This window comes from Chiloscyllium plagiosum, unplaced genomic scaffold (genome assembly GCF_037043375.1).
Source record: "Chiloscyllium plagiosum isolate Xiang-an unplaced genomic scaffold, Cpla_swu_hap1 HiC_scaffold_21, whole genome shotgun sequence".
In the NCBI taxonomy this organism is placed as follows: Eukaryota; Metazoa; Chordata; class Chondrichthyes; order Orectolobiformes; family Hemiscylliidae; genus Chiloscyllium; species Chiloscyllium plagiosum.
The window spans coordinates 97,724,540-97,745,607 of NW_028270159.1; positions in this window are offsets into that span (position 1 = coordinate 97,724,540).

Genomic DNA, 21,068 nt, shown 5'->3' on the forward strand with positions numbered 1-21,068 from the left:
GAAGATTATCTTTACATTCAGCTACTTTTGGTGAATTGAACACTGATTGTAAATGTATGAATATCAAACGGACTTGAGTTTTATGATAATTAATCCAGTCTGACATTCTTGTTGGTTAATATCTTGAAGAGAACTGTCCTCCGAACTCCAGCTGTGCTCTGACTTCGTTCACAACTAGATTTGGTTGGACTGCAGATCTTTGATCTGTTCTGTTGTTTCCCGGATTGCTTCACTCTGTCTATGACTTGCTGTTTATGCTGTTTGGCACACAAGTAGTCCTCTTTGGTAACTTCATCAGGTTAACACCTCATTTTTAGTTATTCATGCTGCTGTTACTGACATGCCCTCCTGAACTCTCTCTGTTGAACGAGGATTGATCCTCTGGTTTGATGGTAAGAGGTAAGTTGGGGAATATGCGGGGCCGTGATTCTGTAAGTTTTGTTGGAGTACAATTCTACTGCTGCTGGTGGAAGGAAAGAGCTAAACTCTTACACTGTCGGCCCCATACACAAGAAGCTACATGCAGTATCATGATCACTATTAGGCCAAGACATGAAATACAAGCAACACTGTACAATAATGCAGGATCACAACTGCAGCAAGAGGAGATTAAGATCCAACTTGACATAGGAGTTGGGGAAGAAGCAGCTGATCAGATTGTCTCATTCGTAATCATAAAGAGACTCTGTGAGATTATTGTATTGTTGAAGTGAGGATGGAGTGGTTGGGGAGATGGAGAGTCCTTCAAAAGAAACTAATCTGCCTGAGAGTTTTGGGAGCGGCTTGATTGTGATGCATTAAACAGAAAGCTAACTGAAACTGTTTTTATCCCCAAAAGATAACAAGACTGATGGTGTTTCCAATCACCATCAGAAACAAACCCCAGAATACATGGTTCCGAGATGGATGTCAATAGCCCATCAACATCCAACTCCTGCAATCATTGAGCAAACGGATGTGTGATTACCCAGAAAACCGCTGTTCACTGTGCAGATGGACAGCGATGTGGGGAAGTATTGGCCGAGTGGTATTGTCGCGAGACAGTTAATCTAAAACCCGAGATAGTGTTCTGGGTTCAAAGCCTGCTGCAGCAGATGGGGGAATTTGAATTCAATAAAAAGAACTTGTGAATTTAGAGTCTAATGATGACCATTAATCAATTGTCAGAAAACCCCATCTGGATCACTAATGCCCTTTCAGGAAGGAAGCTGCCATCCTTACCTGGTCTGGCAAACATTTTGACCTCAGATCCACGGCAATGTGGTTGACTCTTCCCTGCCCTCTGTGCAATTAGGGATGGGCAGTAAATGCTGCCGGGCCAGCGACACCCTCATCCTGTGAATGAATAAAGGAAAATAAAAATCTGTGCACAGTGTGAATCTGTACATGTTCAACAATGTTGTGAACATTTCCAAAGCTAAGATCTCTGTGTGCACAACTTTATCAGCTGCCAAAACCATTGTTCATTACTTGGCGTGAAAAAGAGAAAACAATCTTTCAACTGTGGCTATCAGTAAATTGACTGGTGTCTCAGCAGGATGGATGCCTGAGTGAATCCCTTCCCACCGCCCCCACCACACACACACACACACACACACACACACACACACACACACACACACACACACACACACACACACACACACACACACACACACACACACACACCAGATGAACAGCTTCTCCCCAGTCTGACTGATTTGGCCAGTTTCCAGGTGGGATGGGTAAAGAATTCACTTCTGGCATTCCCCACATTTCCAGAGTCGATCCCTAGTCTGGCTGCACTGGTGTTTTGCCATTTCAGATAAATGCGAGCAGACTGTTACACACACCATTTGCCCCCCACCCCCTCCCCCACACACACCAAAAGAAGCCAGTATAAAGTAGTAAACATTATCTCCTGCTGTGGAGGGACAGCCTGTATTGGTCTGAGTAGGAACACTGAGCAGATTTACCTAAATGACAACTTAATTGGTGACCAGAGCAAGTTAAGCAAGTCCAAATAAAATCATTATAGCTCAGAAAGAGGCCCATCAAATCCAAGCTGGCTCTTTGTAGCAGAATCCCATATTCTCATTCCCCATACGTACCCCAAACTCTGCAAGTTTATTTCCCTCAGAACTGATCTAATTGTTTTTATCAATCATTGATATTCTCTACTTGCACCACCATAAAAGGCAACATGTTCTGCATACTTCCAGCCAATACAGTCAACAGAAACACTTGCTCATCTTCCGCTGTCTCAAAACCTTACATCTGGTCTTAATTCTTGTGCCATCACCTATCAAATACAGATATTTTTGTCTGCTATATCTAGGTCTATTATAATCTTATACGGCTTTATCAAAAATGTATTTAACTTGTTTATTTCAAAGAAAATAGCAATCTCTTCAAATCAATCCAGTGACTGCATTTTCTTCATCAGTGAACCACTCCAGTAAGTCTGTACTCCACACCCTGAAGATCACTCATATTCTTCCTTGTTAATGTCTGTTTTGTTCCACAAATCCAGACGACACAATTTTCCTGTACAACAGCAGTAGCTTTATTATCGGACAGCTGGCAAGAGTTTCAAAGCATCTCTAAAGTAGCTGAGTGTCTATCTGTAGACTCATCTTCACGAACCTCTGCCTTACCCACAGAGACAGTATATTTAATAAGAATTAGACAAAGGCATATCAGTCACATGGGCGATTGCTACTACATTGTTTAAAGCTGGTAATTATGAATTTACAAATCTTGGTGAATGCCAATGTCCTGTGATAATGTGTGATGGATTACAGAAACTGATTATCGTATTGTCCATGATTATATGTTGATGGGAAGAGATTAAGGCAGAAGAGTTCTTCTTTCAGTAAATGGGGGATTCACTTACCTCTGCTCATATGGAGGGGAAGTGAGACAATGACAGCAGGAGGCAGTTTAACAGGGTTGTGCCCAGGGCTCTCAGTCTTGTCTGGAAAGGGTAAATTGCTCTGTCTGGGGTTATGGTGGAATCCACATGTGTGGCTCCAAGAGGTTCTATTTCGAAGATACGGTCTGCCTCACGCCTACTGAGGTGTTCAGTCTGTATTGGAAGAGTACAGGCCTTGTACTCTTACAATACGGCAGTAAGACCTTCGGCAGGAGAATATTTAACCCTTGACTGACCAATGCATCCTGAAAGAGAAGCAAAGTATGGAACAGACCCCTCTGTGGTATTTTAACTTCCTCATCCTGACCAGGAATCTGTTGACCACAATTGGATGCAATGATTGATTGTGACCTAACTAGAACTTTGCCAATGGTCAGCATCCTTTCCATGAGTATGTTATCATTCCCTCTATTAATGAAGCCCGGCATCCTATACGTTTACTCAAAACACTTTATGTTCTCTCTCCTTTAAGGATTTGTACACATTGTCACGCATTCCTGCTCTCCTGCTCCCTGTGTCTGTGCCATTCAAACATATATTCCCTTTCTACATTGCTTCTCTCAAAATACATCAACTTACTGTGTGTTCTAAAGAAGAGATATATTATACTCAAAATATTATCATTCTACCCCCTGGAAAACAGAACAGTACAGCACCTGAATAATCGGCCCACCATGTCTGTGCGGATCATGATGCCATTCCAAACTGATTCCATCTGCCTGTACATGATCCATATCCCTGCCAACCCATGCCTGCTTATCTGTCTGTCCAAATGTCTCTTAAACATTGTGATTGTTTCTGTTTTTACCATCTCTCAGGCAAGTACATCCTAGTCACTGACCACCTTCTGCAAAAGAAACTTATCTGACACAACTCCCTTTTAACTTGCACAGATGTCTTATGCAGCAACATGTATTTTTCTGCTAATTCTACTACCCTTCTCAATTTCTGAACTTTCTGTTCCTTCACGTGAATTCTTATCATCTCTGGAAGTGAGTTTTTCAATTCGTTCAGCAGAATAATCTCCATTAGAGCCTCATGGGTCATATCTATTTTTAAAGCAAGCATCCAGCTATCAAAATGCCTATGTTTAATTATTTCAAACTCAACATAAGTCTTTATGTTTCTGTACTGCTGTCTATATGATTCTGGTACCAATTTGTGAGCACTTAAAAGAGCCTGTTTGGCGTCTTGAGAATCTCGTGACCCTCATCTGACAGCGGAGAAAATACCTCATTCACCTTGCCTACCACTTTAATCCGAACTAGCATTACCCGTAAATCCTTGGACCACTCCCAATGCCTTGCCAATGTTTCAAACGAGATAAAGAAGGCATCAACATCTTTCTCATTAAAATGTTGCAGAGTATTGACATAGTTGCATATAACACGACCATCTCTTTTAATCTCCAACTTTTTAATGTGACTTTGCTGACTAAATCGCAACTTCTCAAGTTCAAATTCTCTCTCTTTTTTGTCAGCTAAGAACCTTCTCCTTCTCTCTTTTTTCTCACTCTGTTCCGTCTTGCTTTCTGTTTCTTCTCTCTCTCTCTGTTTCTCTCCCTTTGTTCATCTTTAAACTGTATTTTCCTCAATTGGAATTTAAGTTTCGTTTTTCTCACTCCACTGCACCTGTCTGTGTTCCTGACACACCTTAGAATGTGAGAAGTTCCCGGACAATTTCAGCTTTACTTTTGTCCTTGGTTAAATCCAAATCTAACTTCCTTGCTAATTCTAAAAGTTTGGCCTTTATCTTTCCTTCTAAGATTTCGTGGCAAATTTGAGAATCATCTTCAAACCCCTATAAACTTTTTTAACAGCCATTTCTCTCACTTTTAATTTAAACAGACACAAGACATCGGAATTAAACACGTTGTCTCACTGATGTTTTATTTGAAGATCTCAGACATGAACGTGCAAATGTTTAAATATACTTTGTTTACTTTTCATCCCACAAATCTATACAAATCTGCTCAAATCTCAGACTGGATCTATCTAAACCTGTTCATATCGTGGACGAAAGCCCCCAAGCTGTTACGACACAGGGTGAACCTCTCTCCTAAATTAAACCAGCCACACAGAAAAAGTTCACCTTATGCCATAATCTGTTAAATTTCGAGACGCAAAGATCCATTTACAGAGGTCACAATTTAAAGTAAAATTAACAATTTTGTTATTTAAGTCCAACAGAGAATAATAAAACAAACAACTATTTAGAACTCCCTTCGGTTAAACGTATCTTTGACCTCCCACTCGACAATACAGGTCCGATAAAACAAAAAAAAAGATTAAGGTTTACAAAAAATTAACACATTTCAAAACCTGTCAGCTTTGTCGATTCTCCATTGTATACTTTCCTCTGTAGAGCTTTCTCTCGGTTGGCATCGATGATCTGCTATGCAAACCTCTTATGGACAGGTACCTTTCAGAAAGTCTTTCAACTCGCAGTCTATCTTTCTGGATGTCCTTCGCAGTTCTCCCCATAAATGTTCAAAATGTCCAGTTTTATACCTCTAAACATCGGACCATTTCATTGATTTTGAAGTCATCAAGTATTTCAAACTCAATTTGATTTCAGTTTGTTGGGGCAAAATTTAAACTGGCCGAATTTGAATTGGTTTGCGTTTCGTGGCGACTCAGCTATTGATTTCACAGTCAAATGTAACATTTAACTTCTTTCAGAACAGTTTGTGCCAGCTTCCAATCTCTCTTAAATGTAACATATATGTCTCCAGCTTCATAACAGTAACTTTTATCTGCCTTGCATAGCTTTCCTTCAATTTTATCAACTTTGTAATTTCACATGATAGTCTTTTCTGTTCCAAAAAGCCCCATTTTCTCTCATCCTTCCTTTACCTAAATCCTTATTTCCAGTTATCATTCTAATTATTTACATTGTTACTGGTATTCTTCGACAAAGAATTACATTGTGTGTATGCGTGTGTGTGTGTGTGCTTGCATGTGTGTGTGTATGTGTGTGTGTGTGTGTGTGTGTGCTTCCATGTGTGTGTGTATGCATATCCGTGTATGTGTGTATGTGTGTGTGCGTTTTGTGAATAATTCGCTGTAATTGGACTGAGATGAAAGAATGCAATGTTATCACATTCCCATATGAAAGAGTAAATGTGCAATATTTCCAAGCTTTCTGATATCAAAGAAATGTAAAAACCTCCTTTATTAATGGATTGGGAAAGTGAACAAAGTGTCCATGGACCGAACAGCAGTAATGTAATGAACCTTTACAGGGATCATTGAACGACCAAATAATTAGTTTTCTCTTGAGAGTTTAAATTCACCTTGTTTTTTTTTCATTCCTGTGTTGCATACGTTTTTATCAATATGCAATCACCATCGGTGACAAAATCAGAAGATGCTGGAAATGCTCAGTAGTTCTGTCATTATCTCTTGTGAGAAAGCAGATTCAACATAATGTAGAGGAATGGGTCTGCATTGTTTGTGCTTTGTCAGTAGCGGTCAGCGATGTGCGGCTTATGTGCATTACTCAGGGGTAAATGCAGAATAACAGAGGAGGGAAATGGGTCGGAATGGGTTACTCTTCAATGGGTCAACGTGGGCCTGCTGTTTGAAATGGCCTGCTTTCCCACCCTAGGGATTCTATGTTTCTATGATTTCTTCATAAAAAGGGTGGTCGGTGCCAGGATCAAGAATGTCTCCGAGGATGCTCAGGGCATATTGAAGTGGGAGGGTAAACAGCCAGCGGTCGTGGTTCACTTTGACACCAATGACGTCGGTAAGAAGAATGAAAGGTTGAAATGCCCCGCTAAGAAAGTTCAGGGAGTTAGGAGTGAGTTTAAAAGCAGGATCTCCAGGGTTGTATTCTTGAGATTATTCCCCGGGCACCTGGAATGGAGACAAGAAAGAGGAAAATAGTCGAGTTGAATATGTGGCAAAGAACTAGTTTGGAAGGAGGGTTCTGATTTTTGGATGATTCGGATCGCGTTCACGGCAGGTGGGAACTGTACAAAAAGGAAAGTGTGCACTTTAACTGGAGGGAGTCCAACATCCTGGAAGGGAGATGTGGTCACGTAGATTTAAGCTAATGATACAGGAGGATGGGAACCAAAGCAGCAGGTCAGAAAATGAGCAGAAAGTAAAGGTTTGTCAAATAAACAAGCAGAGCCATTTTAATGACCATGCTGAGGGAAGGAATCATAACAATTTTAAAAACAACGTGAGTTGAAAGTTGGAGTATATGATAGGCTCACGATTATCGTGGATCAATAAATAAGGATGGAGAGCCTGTGAACGGAAGTATTAAAAGAGAAAAATAAATCAATAGAATTTATGCTGAAAATGTTTTAAACTAAATTTGTGCAGTACTTGGAATAAAATGAATGAGCTGATAGCGCAAACAGAGAAAAAATAAATTATGGCATGGTGGGCATGACTGAAATGCGGTTACATGAACGTCAGAACTGGGGTGTTAAATGTCCAAGCCTACTCAGTATTCAGACAAGAAGTAACAGCAGGTGGAGTGCCTGTATTAGTTAAGAATTATGTCAAGGCTGTCTTAAGAAATGATATTAGCACGTGGGACAAAACTGATGAATCAGTCTGGTTTGAAATAAAACACATAAAAGGAAACCCATTGGTATGAGCATTTCCAGCCCATAAACCACTCCCCCCTCCTCACAAATTACTTTCAGTGTAGGGAACAGAACGAACCAGGGAAAAACAATGACTTGAGACCAGGGCACATGAGTGATTATGGAAATTTGAGCATGCATATTGACTGGAGTAATCAATTTGGCAAGGCAGCCTCAAAGAACGATGCGTCGAATATATGACAGATTATTTCTTTGATTAACATGTCATGGCACTAACCAGTGAACTGGCTTTGGTATTATGTAATGAGGAAGGAGTGATAAATCATATTGTGGTAGAAGGACCATCTTGTTGTAGAAGGACCACAACATGTTGGACTTTCACATTCAGACTAACAGTGAGGATACAGTCACAAAGGAGAGGCTTAGTGTTGGACAATGATAATTTTACTGGCCAGAGGAAGGGCTTGGCCTGAGTGCACATGTCATAAAGATTAAAGTGCAGGCCACTTGAAGAACAGTGGCAACTTCTTAGGGAGATAGTCAAACCCCCTCAAATAAAGTGTAATCCTGAGTGGAAGAGGAATTGTAAATGCGATCCATGTCTTAACACGAAAGTCAACAATAACATGAAGGTTCTTGTCTGGTGGTATTATCGCTGACTGCTGATCCAGATAATGTTCTGGGGACTCAGGTTCAAATGCCGCTATGGCAGATGGTGGAGTTTAAATCCAATATGAATCTGCAATTAAGAGTCTATTGATGATAATTAATCAATTGGCCATTGCTGGAAACACCCATATGTTTAATGAATGTTCTTCAGGGATGGAAACCACCATCCCTACCTGGTCTGACCTATATGTGACTCCAACCCATACAATTTTGGTTGACGCTTAACTGCCCTCTGGGCAATTAGGGACAGACAATGAGTGCTGTCTAACCAGCGACACCCTCATCCTTTATTGAATTAAAGAAAAAATACTTTACTTGTCAGCAAACAGTTACTAAAAACAAAATCAAAATGGCTGCGAAGGAAAATGAGTAGCAATCTTAAGAAATAACAAAGAACACTTCTCCGAGCAGACAAAAAGTAACCGAATGCTGAAAGTAAATATTGGACTAGAGAGGATGAACATGGCGAAGTAATATTGGGAAATTCAGAAATGGCAGAGGTAAAACCAACACTTGCTGTTTTCACAGTGCAAAATAATTTCTTCCCACAATTTAAGACAACTGCAAAGGATCACGATGGAAGTACGATGACGAGGAAGAAGATATTAAATACATTGATGGGATTATAGGCAGCTCAGACCCTCGGCCTGCAGCCTATCGTATTAAAGGAGGAAACAGCAGAGACAGTGGACATTATTAGTTAGGATATTCAAAAAATCCTTGGATTCTGGAACGGTATGAAGTATTGGAAAAGTAATAATATAGTACACGTACTCCAAACAGGAGATAGGCAAAAATTCACAAACTATAGACCAGTGACTTCAACCTCTGTAGTGGAGAAGTTTCTTCAGTCAACCATAAAGTAGGAAATAACTGTACATTTGGAAAAACAAAGATGAATTCACCGTGTCAGCACGGTTTCATGGTGGGCAGGTTGTACTTGACATACCTGCTGGGGTGCTTTGAGAATGTAACCAACAAGCTGGTAAATGGGGATGCAGCAAATGCTGTACATCTAAACTTCAGAGGCATTTGACCAGGTACTGCGTAAAGGACTGATCTAGCAGGTTGGATCTGAGGGCTGAAGAGTAGAGTATTGAATTGGATGGAGGATTGGCTGATTAACAGAAAGCAGAGCATTCGGATAAATGGTCTTTCTCTGGCGAACAAAAACTAGTGAGGATTCCGTTGTCAAACCTCAATTGTTTGCAATCTGCCCAAATTACCTGGAAGGAGAGACAGAGTGTAGTAACTAAATTCACAGATGGTATTCAACTAGGTTTTCAAACAGGCTGTAATGAAGAGCTATAGAGTTTACAGCTGAATATAGATAGGCTTAGGAAATGGGGCAGATTGCAGTATCTTGCAGACGGTGTTTAATGTGGATAACTGCACAGTTGAATTTCCTACCGCCACTCCTAATATCTATTTTTTTGTTTGGTCCATCTACAATTCTTTGGATTTTATTCACCATTGGTGGCTGGGGTAACAGGGGTCGAGTGTTTTGGTTGAGGGAGATGCAGGTTGCTCTGGGTGTGGGGAACATGACATCAGTGTGGAGAAAATACCGCAGTCAGGCATTGTTGATTTCGACAGCAGGACTGGCAACCAGCTGGCCTATCTCTGTTCTTACCTCCTGATGTTTAATTTGCCTGAAATAAACAACAATAAAATATTGCAGTCATACAGACAGTCCGTAATTAACATGCCCATTTCATAATAAAGGGACAAATGACCATTTAGATCAGAAGTAAAGGCTTGGCAATTCGTTTGAGATTTGATAGCTATTTGCTGCAACTGTAGCCTGGAGATGGGCTGATGGGACAACAAAACACGTCAGCATTGTTGCAACTTTATAGTTTAGATATTTAGTGAAAATATTACATTATCAATTCTGTTAGAAAGTGTCCATAATCTATATCTTATGAAAAATGTTTCGAATGCATTGTGGGAGAACACAAACATTGTAAAAGGTAGAAAAGGAAGATGTGAAGTGGATATAAGTCTTTAAATATATCCATGCATTTGAAGGCAACGGACAAATATTGGCCATTGGATCATCGTTGGTAAAATGTGCCTGTGTGTTAGGGCAGTGGCGAGTTGAATGGAAATTCAGTGTATTAGTTCAATGAACTGATTACCAAACTGAGGCACGAGGAACAGGGAACCTGGGTAACAAAACAAAACTTCTGCTTCAGCATCATATTTTTTAGGAGGCAATATAAATCTTGAAGTATTTTAAAACCAAATTCATTTAGAAATAGGAAAGTTTTACTACAATTTACAGATTAACGGTGAGACCTCTTTGACTTTATAAGTGTGTCTCCTTATTATTGAGCCTTCGAGTAGGGGAAGAACTGTTCTCTGTTCACCTTGTGCATACCCCCCATGCTGTTAAAAACCTCCATCAGGAGCACCTCTCAACCTTCTTTGCTTAAAATAAAATCAAGTAAATCTAGCCTTTCTACAGTTTGAGTACACTCTTGTCTGGTTACTTCTGAAAAGATTCACATTTATCAGTGTTAAATTTATTCAGCGATTGATCTGTCCAACTGAACAACCAGTTTATACCCTCCTGTACCCTCACACGTTCCTACTCACTGTGAACTACCCGATCATATTTGTGTCATCCACAAAATTATTTATCCTTACCTCAAACTCCATCCCTCCCATTCTTACCATCATCGTTTATGAAGTTCACAACGGGGCCTTGATTGTCTCCTGTTTTTCAGATGTTGTTCACAGGGAAAGCATTGAGAATTCCACTCTCTTTTTTTTAACCTATTTTGGTGAATTTACAGCGTGATGCAGTTGAGTTTTATTTTACGACGGAACCACAAATTGCATTTTTGACATGGAGCCGAATTCTCCTTTTATACTATGCGCCTCTGTATGTTTTATTAATTAAGCTTGTACGTAATTAGTATTCGATTATGTTTAGGTGGCTTTCACTGCAACATTCGTGTTCCACGTGGTTTTGGATAATTTTCTTTGTATTCTTCCCTGCAATAGTCAGAGATTAAGAAACTTTCCGCTATACGATAGACCCAAATTCATAGTTTTGTTTAAATCAGCTGGAGTGATGAGATTCAACTGAATTCTACATGTAGACTCACAACAGGAGATCAAATCATATGGGTAAGTCCGCCTTTACTTAGAAACAAATTATTAAAACATACGCCCACTTTTCTTCATATTGTAAGAACAGTTTCAAAAAATGTTGTTAGAGCAGCATGGATCTTATAGCTGCTCCTGGGATAGCAGGCAGTTAAATATTTGATGTAGTCATTTTTGCAGTTGATATTATAGTTTATTTATTTAACATTAGAACATAGAACATAGAACAATACAGCACAGAAAAGGCCCTTCGGCCCACGATGTTGTGCCAAACATTTGTCCTAGCTTAAGCACCTATCCATGTACCTATCCAATTGCCGCTTAAAGGTCACCAATGATTCTGACTCTGCCACTCCCACAGGTAGCGCATTCTCTGGGTAAAGAACCTGCCCCTGACATCCTCCATATACCTTCCACCGTTCACCTTAAATTTATGTCCCCTTGTAACACTGTGTTGTACCCGGGGAAACAGTCTCTGACTGTCTACTCTATCTATTCCCCTGATCATCTTATAACTTTTTTCTCTATTTTGTTTTATAAACATTCAAAAACAAACAAAAGAAAGCAAAACAAACTCACGATTTTCTTTCAAATGAACAATTTTTAAAAGAGTTTTTCAAGGTGGTTTACAAAAAAAGAAAAAGTCTATTTATGTTTTAAAACTTTTCTTTTATGACACTGTAAAATCATTTTTTGGTTTTGTAAAATTGATCAGTTTCTTTTTTTCAAAAATAAGGAGTTGTATCTTCCTTCTGGAGAGTCCTACATATTTTCAGCACCGGAGAAGAATGTTTCCTTTTCAGAATTTATTGAAGAGGCATATTTTTATTCATTTAGTTAGCTAAATGGTTGATTTTATTTAATGTTTCGATGTTTGATACATATATGTATATATTTTTCAATTTTAACATTATTATCTGTAGGTAATGCAAGTTAACAGAAGGCGTCATTAAAAAGTCCTACTTTTATGCATATCATTATTAAGGTCACATGTAAGGGACAGAAAGGATGGCTGGATAATTTAGAAAAAAATATTATTCAGCAAATCAGTCATTTAGATGTGTGGCTGTAAGGAAAGATAAGAAGGTAGTTCAAAATTCTCCAGTGGCTATTCCTCTATCAAAATGATTTTCAGCTTTTAGAATAGCTAAAAAGGATTGTCTATCTGAGAAAAATGGTAGAGCAATCAATTATTGGACTCTTGGAATGATTCTTATGTTCAGCAGCGTCTGAGAAGATTTAGGAGAATTATTGCTTCAGTGGACTTTTCTATCGGGGCATCAACAGGAGATTCTGTGACAGTGGCCGTTAATTTAGGACGGTTTGTTGCTTTCCATGTGCTAGGATTAAGAATGTCTCGAAACACTTCAAGCACTTTGTTCAAGGTGAGATTAAGTAGCCAAACATTATTGTAGATATTGGCAGGAATGACATTATTTAGGGAAAGATTAAAGTAGTACAGAGTGAATTTAAGACGTGAGGTAGATTATTGAAAATAAAACCTTTAAAGCAATACTTTATGGTTTACTCCCAATGCCAAATTTAACTGGGAAGGAACAAAGTTTTATAGGGGAAACATCAACGGCTGAAGAGTTACTGTGTTGTTAAGGTATTTAGATTTTTGGGAAATTGGAAACTATTTTAGAATAGAAATGACCGGTAAAGAAAGGATTGGTCTAATCGAAACTGGAAAGTAACAAATATCTTAGCAGGGAGGTTTGCTCCTTCTCTGTATGCAGACTTTATGTTGATAGAGATGGCAAGGGAGATATTCCAAGAAGCAATACAAATGGTAGGATGGATGGAGAAGTTTATGAATGTGAGGACAGCACGTCAATTAGAAAAGAAAAACGAAAGAATCAAGAGTATACAGTAATTCTGAAGCACGAAATTGCATTTATTTCAATGTAAGGGGTCTTACAGGGAAGGCTGATGAACTCTGGACATGTTTAAGGCAGCATCCGAGGTGCAGGAAAATCAACGTTTTTGGCAAAAGCCCTTCATCAGCCCATTCCTGATGCTGCCTGACCTACTGTGCTTTTCCAGCACCAAACTCCCGTATCTGCAATCTTCACTTTCGCCTGAGAGATGGTCAAGACTGGCAATTCAATGTTCCAGGTCTTAAGTGTCATGGAAAGGATGGAAAAACCACATGTGGAGGGTAGGGAGGGGGCGATCTGCCCTTTTTGATTAAGGAATAAATTATTGATTTAACTAGGGAAGATATTTCTGAAAATTTATCCAGTTAAAATATGCAGGTAGTATCAAAACTAAGAAAATAAAGTTCACTTTGAACAGATTGCACTAAATGCTCATTTGTGACAAATCGTCCATATAAAATATATTGGTCAAAATTAAAAATAATGAAGAAAAGAGTACGTTGATTGTACTGTACCATATGATCTCCAACAGTAAGAAAGAAATTGAAAAACAAACACGTTGGGAGATACATGTAAGCTTAATAAGTTTGCAATAATGGGAGATTTAAATTTTCTAAAAATTAATTGGGACAACCACAGTGTTAAAGGGTTGGATGGCAAAGCATTTGTCAAATATGTTCACGAAAACTTTCTTCATCAATATGTGGATGATGCCAACAGAGCAGGAAGTAAACTAGGCCTTCTTTTTGTGCAATAGGCAGGGCAAATGACTGAAGTAAACGTGAGACAATATTTTGGGTATTGCAATTATAACTCTATCAGTTTCGTAACGGTTATGGAAAAGAATAAGCCTTTTTTTATGAAAATTTTTTTTTTTTAAATTGGAGTACCGTAAGTTTTAATGGCATGGGACAAGGACTTACCAAGTTTGATTGGAGTAGACTGTTAGCAGGTAAAACGCTGTCTGTCAAGTGGGAGGCGTTCAACAGTATGACGACGGGAGCTGAGAGGCATTATGTTCCTGTTAGAGTGAAGGGTAAGGCTGGTAAGGTTAAGGCACAATGGACAACTACAGTTATTGAGCTTTTTCCAAGAATCAACGAAAACCTTAGTTTAGATATAGACAACTTTATTCAATTTAACCAATTAATCAATATAAAGAGTGTGGGGCATCATTTTGAGAGAAATCAGAAAAGCAAAAAGGAGATATGCGATAGTATGGGCAGATAAGGTTAAGGATAATCCAAAGATATTGTGCAACTACATTAACAACAAGAGGGTAACCACAGAGAGGGTAAGGCCTCTCAAAGATCATGATGGATATTGATGTCTTGAACCCAGAAGATGGGAAATAAAATTATCCCATTCCTGGTGCATCAGATACCAGCAAACACACACAATTGATTGCCCCTCATATTCATCCAGCTTGAACTCTATCTGCTATTTGTCAGTCTATTGACCCATTTGGTCAAGATCCTCTTGTATTCTTAGAAAAGCTTCTTCTCTGTCCACTGTGTCACCAGTTTTGGTGTCATCTGCAAACCTACGAACCATGCCTTCGATAGTCTCACGCAAATCATTTCCATCAATGACAAACAATGAATACCCAGAACCAACCTCTGTCTAACACTGCTGGGCATAAGCATTCAGCCAAAAAAAGCAACTGCATACTGTTACTCTCTGTTTCCTGACATTGCAACAATTGAAAGCACTAGAGAGAAACCCAGCAGTTCAGGCAGTATCAGAGCAGAGAAAAATAGAATTAAGTCTTTTTGTGTTCAACATAATTGGTTCAGAACAAGTTCATATAAGATTTGATATGTAACTCTGTTTGTCTGCCCAGATTCTGCGTCTTCATTTTGCACTTGTATTTCAGATTTCCACTGTCTCTAATATTTTGCTTTTTCTTGATTGGTCTGGATGTTGACCCTGGTTATGTTTGGACAATATGCTCCATTCCTGTTCCCATCCCCTGTGCCAGTGACACATGTATTATACTCGAGTCTGTTTCTTCTTTAAGTTCTAAAAATAAATGTGCAGATCTCATTAAAGTGATTTTGATTTAAAAGGCCTTTCAGAGACAACTACACTTGATGTAAAAATAGGAATAGTTTATGAATTATGACATTCTGGGTTTTATGTCTAAACTTGTTTTTTCAGCGTCTGAAGGAGGGGGAGAGCATCCAGTTTCAACAGTGATCCTGACTCAACTAACCCTCCAACTGAACTGACCCGTGCAGGTGGAGAGCTGGCCACATCCCTTTGATTACACCAGTTTTTTTTTAAAGACATGAAAACCTTCTTCCCGAGGCATTATCTGTTATGTAAAAAAGAAATGCACCTCAATGAAACATTCAAAATTGAGACATGTTGGAAAATTGGGTCGGTTAGAACCTCTCTGAAAACAATTCAAGTATAATATAAACGTGTACAGAGACCGCCTGGGTGACAGCTCCCCTGATATATAATTGAATCATCAATATCCAAAGATGGCTTCGGTTTTCAAAACTCCCAAAAATAGTGGTTCGTACTTTACAATGCGCGTGTACATTCGTTTACTATAAACATGCGAACGTGCACAACTACATCTGGATTCAGTGTGTTGTACTCCCATAATTGAGTGCATTTGTTTGTCACTCAAGTTTCAACAATGCATTGGCAATCATGTTTTCAAGACCTTCCCCGTACACAGTTTTCTAATTGAATTGCAGTAACAAGAGGCTCCAGCTTAACAGTCCAGAATGTTTGTCCTTAAATTTCTCCAAACAAACTTCAATGCGTTATGCTCAGTTGTCTCAGATACTTTGCTGGTAATATATATACTGAAATATTGTAGTGCCAGCACAAAGCTCACAGTCTCTTTCTCAACTGTTGAATATTTCTGCCAATGAACGCTGAAGTTCTTGGAGAATTACCCAATTGGTCTCTGTTTTGTTGTCATCTTCCTACAAGAGCCCAGCAAAGATACCCACATCACTCGCATTTAAAGCCACCTTAAATGGTTTTACATAATCAGGTGTGTCTGATCGTGGGGCAGTGACTAACACCTACTTCATGCCGTGAAATGCCTTTTGACAGTCCTCTTTCCACTGAAATTCTTTCCCTTTCTTTAACAATTCGGTGACTGGAGCAGTCACACTACGAAAATGAGGCACACACATTCGATAAAATCCACTCAGTCCCAGGAACTGTCCTTTTGTCGCCGGTACGGGAAATTCCCTTATTACCTAAACACTTACATCTCATGGCACCGTTTATAACATGGCCCAGGATGGTGACTTTTACTTTGGCAAATTCACTTTTCGCTATGTTTACCACCAAGCCTGCCTTCCAAAGTCAGTAAACAAGTCTGATATATGCTGTAAGTGTTCCTTCCATGAGTGACTAAAAATCACCAGGTCATCAATGTACACCACAGGATTGGATAATCTGGGAATTTACTGGTTAGTCGGCATGTGAAATGTGGTCGGCATCTTTTTCATACCAAATGTAAGTTGCTTCTCCCACGTTTTCAACACAGTCTTCCAACCATAGAACTGGGTATACATCATTCTTTTTAACTGCATTGACGTTATGATAGTCCACATATAATCGTTGGGTACCATTTTGTTTTGGCACAATACCTATGGATGAGTTCCAGTCACTCTAACACATCCTGATTATGTCACCTTAGAGCATGCGTTCAACCACCTTCTGTACCTACGCCAACTTTAGAGGATTATGCCTTAAAGGATGTTGCTTGATCATAGCAGCATTTCCTATAGCTACATTATGCACAATTATGTTAGTACTTCCAAGTTAATATCTGCATATCCCCCCATGATATAATAATAACTCTTTCTTGTCATTTCAATTTTTCTCAGGAAGGTTACACAATAATTTATCCCAGTTTTTGACAATACCTCATTGTCCACATTAATTTGAAGAATGTCTGATTCAGAATCCTCTGAACTTGGTTCTTCCTTCTGTGCTGTCATCATTAATACCTTGTCCTCTTGCTGTCCATCCATATTAAAGCACATTCTGAGCATTTTCACATGACATACACCGTGAGAGTTATTTCTTTCTGGAGTCCTTATTAAGTAGTTAATCCTCACTCAATGTTCTTTGTATTTCATAAGGTCAACTAAACCTTGTTTTCCAAGGTTCACCTATCACTGGAAGTAACAGTAATACCTTATGCCTGATAGCATAATTGCAAATGTTTGGTTTCCTGCTTTATTGCATGCTGCAATACTTTTAAATTCTGTCTACCCAACTCACCAGCGCTATTAATCGTTCCCTAAAATTTAAGACCTAGTCCAAATGTGTGGCCTTTGAATTCTGATTTACTATTTTCTCCTTAATCAATTTTCATGCTCCTCTCACTTAATGCCTTCGAAACTAATTCAATTTGATGGAATTTGCTCTGGGTTAATTTGGTGCATCCCTGATCACATGAAACACAAATGGAATTCCCTTACCCTAATCATCGGGATAACCCTGACCATCATTCCTCAGCATGGTATTTAATGTTTAATGTCACCTTTCTAGCGGTCCCTGCAACTTTGGATGGTACGCAGAAGATTTGAATTGCTTCATTCCTGTGACATTATAGTGAATAACTTGGACGTGAATTTTGAACCTTGATCTCTCTGTATCTCTATTGGTAGTCCCTATCTATTTTACAAAAAGATTAATTCCTGTGCAATTCGTATAGCTGTGATATTGCATCTTGGAATGGCCTATGGAACTCTAGTCGATGCATCCATTATTGTTGACAAATACTGGTGCCCACATTTTTGTTTGAGTTCGGGGACCTAGCCAATCAATTAAGACTCTTTTATAAGGTTCCTGAAACACCGGAATAGTTAAGAAAGGTGAAGGGTTTATTATTGCTTGTGTTTTTCCAATTACCTGACATGTATGAGAATTCTGTCAAAATTCAACGACATCCTGTTGCAGTCCAGGCCAGTAAAATATATTTCAGCCTGTGTTTTCCTCAATCCTGGGTGGCCTCTAGTTAGTAGCTCATGTTCCATTCGCGTCACCTCCTTTCTGTACCCCATTGGCAATACCATTTGACGAACCTCTGCTCAATTATCATTTCCTTGAATGTGTGATCGTCGCCATTTCCTCATTCAGACCTCATTTTTAAGGTAATAATACTGAAGAATACCTTCAGAATTCCTAAAGTATAGGCTTTTTGACACAACTGCTTTAAAATTTAATCTTTCTGCTGCAACGCCATTAGTTTAGCTGAGCTAAAATATTTGCATGATCACCTGTTTGCTCCCGTTTTGTTGCAACTATCTGATGGAACACAGTCTCTGTTAATGCCACTTAAGCTTCTTCATTTTTACATTTTTGATCTCTCCTGTTTTAATTGGTGACATTGGGAACTTGTTACCCCACCATCAGGAAAGCTTCCACGATAAGGCTCCTGCATTGCTTCAGTTGCCTATGACTCTACTGGCTTTTCAACCAGAGCAGGCAGCACTCCTGCCGTTGAAACAGCTATATTTTTCACAAGGACAAATTGTATTCCTGGAACTGAGAGATTTTCCAATTTTCCGACCACAATTTCTCCACACCTTTCTGGGCACTCTATCATCGCTTTACATAATTTTGCACTTTTTGTCTCTCGGTGAATTTCCTTTAGCAGTACCTTTTATGGAAATAGTCCTTCAGGAGTACATATCTCCTTATCCTTCAGCATCACTGTCTGAGAGGATCATGTGTCCCTTAATATTGCATCCTCTTTACCTGCCCTATTTGAATAAATTTGGCCTTTGCAGGTATATTTTCTAAGCAGATCTATCACTTCCTCCTCAACAAACCTCCAATCAGCTTGTACACTCTGATGTAGCGTTCTAGCTTCCACTGTGCTTTCTGTTACCACTCGAACAAAACTCCTAGGCTTATCTTCGTTTCCTGCATCTTCGGTTTTTTTTTGGAACCCACCAACACAGTGATTTCATATGACCTAATTGTTGCAGTGAAAACACTTTTGAACTTCTCTGTCTCCTTCAAGTATCTTCCTTTCACCCAATGATAAGTTATCATTATGATCTTCATCAAGATATACCTTTCCCTTTCCATATGAAAATTTCTCTTTGCCCCAGTTTCTATCCCTCATGGACTGAAATTGATTCTTGAAGCCAAACAGGTTTTACAATCATTAATCACGAGACATACTTACATTCATAAGCAACTTCATGTATGTGCCTAGCCGTTTTAACTCTCTGCTCTTCCGATTGAGTTTGTACTATGTCAGGCAGTGAAGATTTAGACTCTTCCAAATTAATTGTCTCTCGACGAACATCATAAATTTGCTCTATTTTTAAAACTCTTATCCATCTATCAAAATTACTTTTTTGATCCTTTCAAACACAGTATCGGTTTGACCAGATTCGGCCTTATATTCCTGAAAAGTTGTCTGTCTAGCACAAGCTCATGTGCACTTTTCCCCTCCTCATACTTCCCCGATCTCTCCTTTAATAGTGTTGCGAATACCTCACGAGCTCTACCCACAGGTTGTGTTTGGATCAACACACCCACATGCTCACTGGCCAATGCAATTGTTTAGCTACTTTTTCAATTGAAATCAAAATGGTTTCCATGAATATACCGTGTATATCCTGTATTTTGTATATCCTGCTCTGTCTCCAGTGGTTTTTTCTGCGAGAATATACCTAAAAGGTTTCTGACCAGGCTTTGGACCACCATGGGTTTGCTCATCTTCACTCTGTTCCTCACTAAGGTTACCTTTAACAATCATCTCCATCCTTTTAAGCTGGCTTTCCATTCTAAGTGTCAATCTCTGAAGCACAAATGCTCCCTATATTTCTTTCTCTCCTGCTAAAGCTATTTGATATTTTTCTCTTTCCTCTGCTAAACCTATCCATTATCTTTCTTTCTCTTCTGATTTTAGTCATTACGCTAACTGATTCATTTGCGATTGAAGTTTAGTCACCTTTACAGATCCTGTTGGAGTTTCCAACAAATTGGAATGGTGAGCTACTGCTGCAATCATCTCATCTTTCCTCAAATTAGGAGTTAGCTTCAACTCCAGCTCGTCCACTAATTCCCACAGCTTGGACTTCATGTGCATTTAGCAAAAACCCCAAAGTTAATTCTTCCACCTCCAAAACATGCGTGCTAACTGCAAGAGCCATTGCTATCCAAAGTTATGGACCAGGCCCGACCCCCCCAACACATTTTTAAGCAGGTATCCCAGAGAGTAACTTTGCTATTTGTTCAAGGTTACTGTATCACGGATATTCCCGCAGTGAATTAACTGGTCAGAATGTCGAGTTTTGAACAAACAGACTTTATATTCCAAATTACCGAATGAAACACAAGGAACCAAAAAAAAAACACCTGCATAACTTATCCTATCCAAACGCGACAGGGTATCCCGACTTAAGGATGCTGTTACCAATGCTTGAGAAATCCCAATAAACAAGACCTTAGTACATGGAGTAAATCTTACAAAAAAAAACATTTTACAGGTTATGAGGTCAGAAGAGCAGAAGAAGAGGGAGAGCATCCAGTTTCAACAATGACCCTGACGCAACTAACCCCCAAACTGAACCAACCTTCCCAGATAAAGAGCTGACCTCATTCTATTGATTATACAAGTCTTTTTTTTTAAGACTTGAAAGCCTACTGCTAGGTATAAATAAAAGAGACCAAATGAACATTTCAAAATTCAGACATATTGGAATCTTGGATCGGTTAGACCCTCTCTGGCTAAAGAAAGATCAAGGAGAATGTAACCTTGTAAAGGGACCGATTTTGTGACAACATGCCACATTTAGCTCTGGAATAAAAAAAAAGTTAGTCTTATTGCTTTGAAGCCAGTAAAGTGTATTAAAGTGTTTGTGAGTTTACATAAAACAGTGCTCAAGCACATTCTGTGTTGAATTTACAAAATTGC